The sequence below is a fragment of the Corvus moneduloides genome, chromosome 12, assembly GCF_009650955.1.
Source record: "Corvus moneduloides isolate bCorMon1 chromosome 12, bCorMon1.pri, whole genome shotgun sequence".
Taxonomy (NCBI): domain Eukaryota; kingdom Metazoa; phylum Chordata; class Aves; order Passeriformes; family Corvidae; genus Corvus; species Corvus moneduloides.
In genome coordinates, this window is record NC_045487.1 from 13,147,593 (window position 1) to 13,155,383 (window position 7,791).

The window sequence follows — 7,791 nt, forward strand, 5'->3', positions numbered from 1 at the left end:
GCCTCTCTCTCCCTAACTGGCCTGATAATGTCTGTGATGATGCCAAGAACAGTAGTCTTTAAATAAAATCCCCTTTTTCACTTTGGTTCCAGCACTGAAGCTGAGGGGGTGTGTGGGTGCAAGCACAGGGCTGGGAAATCTCTGTGCTGAGTGGAGCCACGTCCATGATTTCCCGGCTGCTGTAGGTTTGTACCACCTGTTCCACTGCTAGATAAACCCAGAGTTGTGGTGATGACCCTCTGCTGTGCATGTTCTCATCTGCTCCCTCACTAGCTGGGTCATTTTTTTCAAATTCCAGACCTCTCTTTTTGCTTTTTCTACATTCCCCTCCCTCAGTAGGGGCACCTGCACTGCCCACCAGGTTGTCAGTTTGCCAGTGCTCACACAGCAGCTCTGTGGTAGGAGTAAGTCTGACACAGGAGAATATACTGTGTTTGGTGTGGTTTGAGAAGGAGTGTCTGACAAAGGGTAGAGGCACATAAGAAATGTGAAGTCCTGCACTTGTGAAGACCCAAGAAAAGACATGCTGCTTGGGAAGGGAGGTGACCTTTGCTGGCTGGTAAGATGTGTTTGTCCTAGCAAACAGGAATGCCAATGCCCTTTCTCTCACTGAGGGGTTTAGCACCCTAACAGTGCATAAAGTACCAGTTAAGTCCAGAGTCATCTCTGCCATCCATTTTTAATTTCACAGAGTAATTCCAGTTCTTGATACATTACATCGAAGTATACACCAACCTCATTTCCTTTCTGGGAACTGCCAGAAAAGTGCATCTTCTTTTGTGCTGCACTGCAAATGTGTACACAACCACTCCCTTGACTTCAAGGAGTTAAATGTTCACACGTGTCAGGCACACTAGGATCAGAGCCCTCAGTAATCTGGATAACTTAGGTAATAGTGGATAATTCTTCTGAGTTATCCAGTAACTGGATCTGCTCAATGATGCACCAAGCTCTGGGAAAGCAAAAAACTCAACAAGCTGACACCCAAACCCTGAAATATTTTTGTGTGTGAGAAAGAAGTCTGGAGGGAGGAGGGAGGAAAAAAGAGTCAACATATCTTTAGTTCTTTGTGGTTTGTTTTGGTTTGTTTGCCTGTCTTTTGTCCAAATGTTATTGAGAATAGAAACAAAAAATTAGAGAAGAACCACTGAGGAATCCAGAATACCCCTATGTTATGTGGAACCCCACTGGAACAAAAAAGTAGGTGTTGGAAATATATATATTCAATCTTTGTGGACACACATAAGCACTAGAGCTGTAAATTTGGCCTGAAAAACCTACTTTCTCTGCAGAGCTGTGCGTGGTTCCTTTTCTGAGACCTATCAGTTCATGCTATTCAGGCACAGCTCCCCAGCTCATCTCTGTGCTACTCTGCCCATAAGGGTGTTGAACAAATATTTTGTATCCAAGAGAGACTCATTAATGTCTTTCAAACCGGATGTAAGTTCCTCATTATTCTTCTGCATAGGTCTAGTAATGGGAGCCTCCTCCAGAGATGCCCTACACAGATGTCTTTAGGAAATGTTGATGGCATGAAGCAGGAATTGTTTTCACTGAAAGATTTATAACCTTATAACCTTTTCAAGCCTAGGCAGTGCAAGTAGACTGAGAATCAGCAGCAAGGGGTTTCTGACTTCTGCACTATTCTCTAATACTGACTAACCCGGAGAAATAATTTTGGTCTAAATTTTTGCTATTCTGGGTCCTCAGTATGAGGAATGAAATGTCAGGGGTTTTTCAAAGGTACTGAGTGTTTCTGACTGCTATTTGAATTGAAGGTTTTGAGTCCTTATTAAAAAAAAACCCAACCCCCCTCCCCCCAAGCCCATGGATCTTAATTTAGGGCTCCCCAAATCAGAAGCCACTTTGAAAGACATGCAGAAGCACAGAACAGCCGATAGATTTCCATATCCTGCAGGGTTTTGGCATGAATCCCCTTCTTTGGTTCCAGGCAGAAAAATACAAAGAGATGTCTGTGAATAGGACCTCACTGGGTGTCCAACCCTCTGAGTGAAATTTCCTGTGCAGAGGATGGTCTCGGCCTACATTTTCTAGTTATTATATAGAATTTGTTTCCTACTGAGCTAGAAAAAAATGTATAAAAACATAAAACCTTCAGTGAATTCCCACCTTATAGAGCTACTTCAAGCTGTACAGGCAGAATTTGTACTGGAGGAGTTGACATTGAATAGGGTAGTTCAAGGGAGACACCAAAGCTCAGCAGAGACATCCTTTAAAAATTATTTGTCTTGTCTGCAATATTTTGTAAGTTGATCCAAATCAGATTTTTGAGTAATACCATTAAAGTCAACAACCAACACCCAGGATGAATCTAGCTCTTAAAGTGCCATTCAGGCTCCTTGAGAGACACACATCCCAATGACTCCTTTAGCAGTCATTAAACCAATTATCATCCCAGTCTATTTCCAACAATTATCATCATAGAGTTTTTGGGCTTAATCAGCTTTTTAATTGACCTGTGAGTAAGACAGGAGATACATTCTCCCCTGATACCTTAGGTGTAACTGTTACACATTTAGCATTTCTGTGCATGTGAAATAATTTACTCCATAATACTGACCTGGGGCTGAGATATGAACAAAAATATACTCATAAATTAAGGGTAAAAACAAATTAAAGGCAATAAGGGAGAAGAAGAGGAAGAAATAATCCATAAATAGAATGTCACCGTGATTGGTGACATTGCTTCTGGGACTTCCTTGGCCAGCAAATTTTGGAAAAAGGAACTTTTTTTTAAATGTATGCAAAGCACAGAATAAATTGTAAGTGATACAAGAAGTTTTGACCATCTCATAAGTACTACAATTATTGAATTTTGTTACAGAAATGTCTTCAGACGATTGCTTAGGACCTTAAAAAGAAATCAGCCATTTAGGCATATGTCCCAACTAACTTTTAATATCACTTGCCTTAGCACAGCACTGCAAAGTGGCCCGAATGCAGCAATTTGCGGGATTTGGCACTGTGAGCCCCGCAAGCACTTAGCAAAAGCAATTGTGTAGCTCTATTGAAAATCCCGCATATTATGCTGTGGGAAGCCAGCACTTTTTATCTGTCGGCACTGCTGGTGACAAATATTAAAATAAAAAGTATGACACTATAGGTGCTTCAAAATTCAAACTGCAAGTTTCCTACTGCGGGACTTCTAACCATGTAATAAAGTGCAGGGAAGAAAGCAGAGTTCAGACCCCATGCTGTAATAAAGGCAAGGAAATCTTAAGTGTTCAAATACATAATTCATTCTCTTCTGAGACTTTCTACCAGGTTTCTCCCAGTAAAGATTTTAATTTGTGCCTGGATGATACAATCTTTAATTTCTCTTTTACCTCCAGAGACAGCTGGGAGGGCGCCGGGACAGCCGTACCCATTGCAGTGGGTGGAAGCAAATGGTCAGGATGAGTCAGAAGCTCCTCTGCAGCTGGGAGGGTGTGAGAGCCCCGCAGGGCCAGCCCGGGCACAGCAGAAGGAACCCCCGTCTGCCACTTGCTGTGAAAGTGCCTGCAAAAAAGTCACTGCAGCAGTCAGTGAGCTTTGTTTGTTTCCCATAGAAATACTTTGCACCTTAAATAATACTTTCCTTCAAGGATCTCAAGGCACATAGCAAACACTGGATGAGCTTCATCTTTCTGTGGGGAGGTAAGACCCTGTTCCCACCTCTACTTTTGCTGTATTTTCTGATGACTTGAAGACTCTACTGACATTTTGTTACACAATTTTCAAAAACAGAATTTGAAACGCGTGACTTTGTAATTTTTTTGTTAGCTATGGTCTTGAGCATTTATTGCTTTGTTGTATAAATATTTTTACCTGTACTTTAATCTTTTGTAAAGAACAATGCAATAATCACAAGGAAGAAGAAACTAATGAGAAATTTGAGACATCTTTGTAAGTGGGAGTAGTACACATAAGCAACAAGTTACTAAGAAGTTACTGGCCATATAAATGAACAAATAAAGCCCTGGGAAAAGTTCAGTGAAATCACTGCATTTATATCAGGGATAAATTTGGCTCAATTGTGAGAAGAATGCATGCATCTCACTCTGCAGTGGTCATTTGACCTAAATTATATGCATTGATCTGTGTGCCCCCCTGGTGTTTGCGTACCAAATTGGCTGGATTACATATTCAGATATAAAGCTACAGGAAAGTGGCTTTGACCCATTTACATTTTCTAATCCAGCCTCTTAAGTCTAGTTATTTTCTTTTTAACCTTGGTCTTTTTTCATTCCTTCTCAAAACCTACCTAGGGACTGGCACCCATCTCATCCCAAAACGTGATGCCTAGTACAGTGCTCGGCAGTCAATGCTTTAGAGACTGTTGTCTTAGCTGGGGCTTGGTCCTCCCAGACTGGGTAATTCAGGCAGCAGTGTTTGCAGTCATGGGATCTGTGCACTTTTACTCCCTTTTCTAGGAGAAAGCCCAGGAATCCTTTGCATGTTCAGTCTTAAAAACATTTTTATTTTAATAATTTTTTTTTACAAAATGGTGGGAAAAATTGTGCCCCTGTTGGTGTTGCTGAGAAGGCTACCATGGATGTTGAGGAAACTTGGGCCTGCAGATAGAGGCAGAGGACATAATGTCCTCTGGGTCTCCAGAAGCAGAGGATGGTGGATCAGGAGCACAGCAGGGCTATCCCATGGCAGAATAGACCTCTGCCAAAGCAGGCTCTGGGCCTCTCAGCAAACTTCCTCCATGGTGCCAGCTGCTCGGAGGAAGCCCAAAGCCTCAGTTCCTGTGCCTAGGCTTGCTCTTTCAAGAAAATATTAACATTATTCCATGCTGCTTTTTAACAGCTCTTCAGGGTTGGGAGAGTTAGCTCTGATCCCTTACTGCAAGACAGACTATTAATTAGAGGCATGAGCCTGGTGCAGCAGGGTTGAAATGTGTTAAAACAAACAATTAAAAAAAAAAAAAATGAGCACCCTCTGCCTACTTCAGTTTAGGGGAAAGGTCTCTCTGACTCTACCTGCTCAGAGGATACATTGAGGCTCTTTGACTCTGCTCTGAGACTTGCTGACACTACTGATTCAACACTGTATCAAGACACTCCAACTGTGATCTGAGACCTGGAGCAGAGCGGGAGCATCTTGACACAGTGTCAAAACAGTAGTCAAGAGCGCATGGACGCAGCACTGAAAGGCTTTTGTCTCCCAAATGAAAAGGAGCTGGATTATTTTCATCTTCTTTCCTTTTTTTTTTTTTTTTTTTTTTTTTTGGTATTAATGGTAGCTTTCTCTTAAATAAAAAAAACCCCACAGTTTATTTTGCAGGAAGAAAGCGTGACATGTTCCCCCCCCGCCTTTTTGTTTGATAAAGCAAAGTGACAGACAATGGCTTCACTGTACAATGCACTTCACTGAAGCTTCACTTTGCTTCTTCAGCTTTGGAGAAGTAAAAGGCTATATTTGAAAATTATTCCAACATGGGAACCAAAAAGGGTTAATCCTTTCATGTTACTGCACATCAATAATCTGTATCTTTTTGCATTTTTGTATTTGTTGTATAATTTGGAATTGCATATTTATACAATAACATAGATTTGATGTGACTTTTAGTTTTGGACATAGTTTTGCTCACCACACTGCCCACAAAATTCAAGCTATAATGCCTGTGAATTCAGTTTTGGGTGTTGACCAATGTTCAAGAGAAGACATTAGTTCAATTGTCAGAATGTGATGATGCCTGCTGAGACAGGTTTCTTTTTTGCAGATGAGATGGTCTTAATGTTACATGGACTGTGACTTTATAACAGGTTAAATTCATTTATTTAAAAAATGAGAATATGGTTGAATTTATGTTTCCTCACTGGGGTCAGAGGTACCAAAGAATTAGCAAAACCATCTACTGAATGTTTTATAGATGACAGTGTTTTTGCTGAATGTTAAATGAAAACAATCCATTAAAATAAAAAATGAAAATTCTTTTTGTTTCCTTTTCCTCTTGGGCCTTCCCAAAAGGAGGTCGACACCGACCCAGTTTGAAAAATACTTACCTAAGCCAATCACTGCCCAGCATGTATTCCCTTGAGCAACTTGAGTGGGCATGATGCCATCTGAACAGATGGGCATTACTGTAGGCAACCAAGAGACCATGCATGTGAATCAAGTATGGGTGTTTACAGCATCATTTCCCTGATGAGAATGTCAAAATGGCAGCCCAGTCTGAGCCTTTGGCTCAGTTCGCTTGCATTTCACTAATTCAGCTCTAAAATGGACAACTTCATGAAATAAATTGTTAACATTAAGTTGGGTGATCCTGATTTTACTTCATTGAATTGGGCAGAGCAAGTGGGTAATGGACTTGCTGAAAACACCGTGCCTGGCTCCTGTCTGTAGCAGGGAGGTTTGGTCTTTTGTCAAATGAGGGCAAAGAAGCCCCCACCTCTGTGCCAGGTATAACATAACAAGCAGGCCAACACATCAGTACTACAGATGTACTCCAAACTGAAATAAAGAAACATTTTCACTTTTTTTTTAGGGAGCCATCTTATTTCAATCAAATTAAAACAGTGTAAAAGGGGACTTACATACATGATGCATTTGAACAACATCTCAGTGCAAGGTCAGCTCCTTAAAGGTGCACATACTGAATTAGGATTTCACTGCTGTCCTAAAGAGAGATGCACATAAATGGTGCAACATTTCTGAGTCCAGCAGTCAGTGTAGCTCCTTTATCTGTTGAATGAAGTGATTTCTACTGAATTGTCATTGGAAGTTCTCTACCATCTGTTAAAAAGATAACTCCAAGTACAGAAATAAAGGCTGGAATTTGAATATTAAATCATCACCTTTATCTACTTTAACAAAAAAGGCTATAAGATATGTATCCTGGAACCTTGATTTAAAGTATATATCTGAAATGCTGCTATTATTTTATTTTTCTTTTGATGATCTGTTGTATTTTCTTCTTGCTGGCTTCTGTGTGATTGTGTAATGCTAACTGCATGTGTACCCTTCATTTTTAGATGTGGTAATCTACATAATCTTTTGCTTTCCTAGTCAGCCTGGATTTGAAGAATTGGCATGCTGACCCATCAGTATCAGGTACGAAATACTTGAATACGTATTTCTTTCAGGAATAATGCAATATCTTATAGATAATAGCTAAAACTCCTGGTGTTTTACAATTGTTTCTGGTTTTGTTTGGGATTGTTTTTGTTTTATTTAAATAATCTGATTTCTTTATCTTCTAGGAAATACCTAGTGAGTTTTACATCTAATCCTATCCTTTAGTTGGGGAATTCAGAAAAAAAAGAAACATCTTTTCAAAAACATTAAGATTACAATGAAAATAAAAATAGTGCTTTTCTAACACTTGGATGGAACAAAGAGTATCTGAAGTGTGTAATTCTCTGTATGCAGATTATTTAATTATTTTCCTGTCTTATTTCAAACTATCAAAATTAACATTTTCATTTGTCTTCTATACTGTGCTGTGATGGCTCCATCTTCTGCCATTAGACTTGCTAAAATGCTCTGATACCTTCTTTTTAATTTTCTAGGGAGTGTAACGTTTATTTTCTTCCTCAATGTCATGGTAACAGGAAGACTTCCTTTATATTATAGCTAAGTTTGTGCTTTAAATACAAGCAGGGCAGGTTGGAGAGTGTAGTATATCCCATGTGAAAAGGCAGCACTAGCTTTCTGGGTGCCAGCACATACTCCCAGCTGTTGCTGTTGCTCTGAGGTCACAGATGCAGCTCACACTGAATCAGTTAAAAATGTAGTAGCTATGCTTGGGGACACAAGCTCAAATTTTCAGGGCCTGAT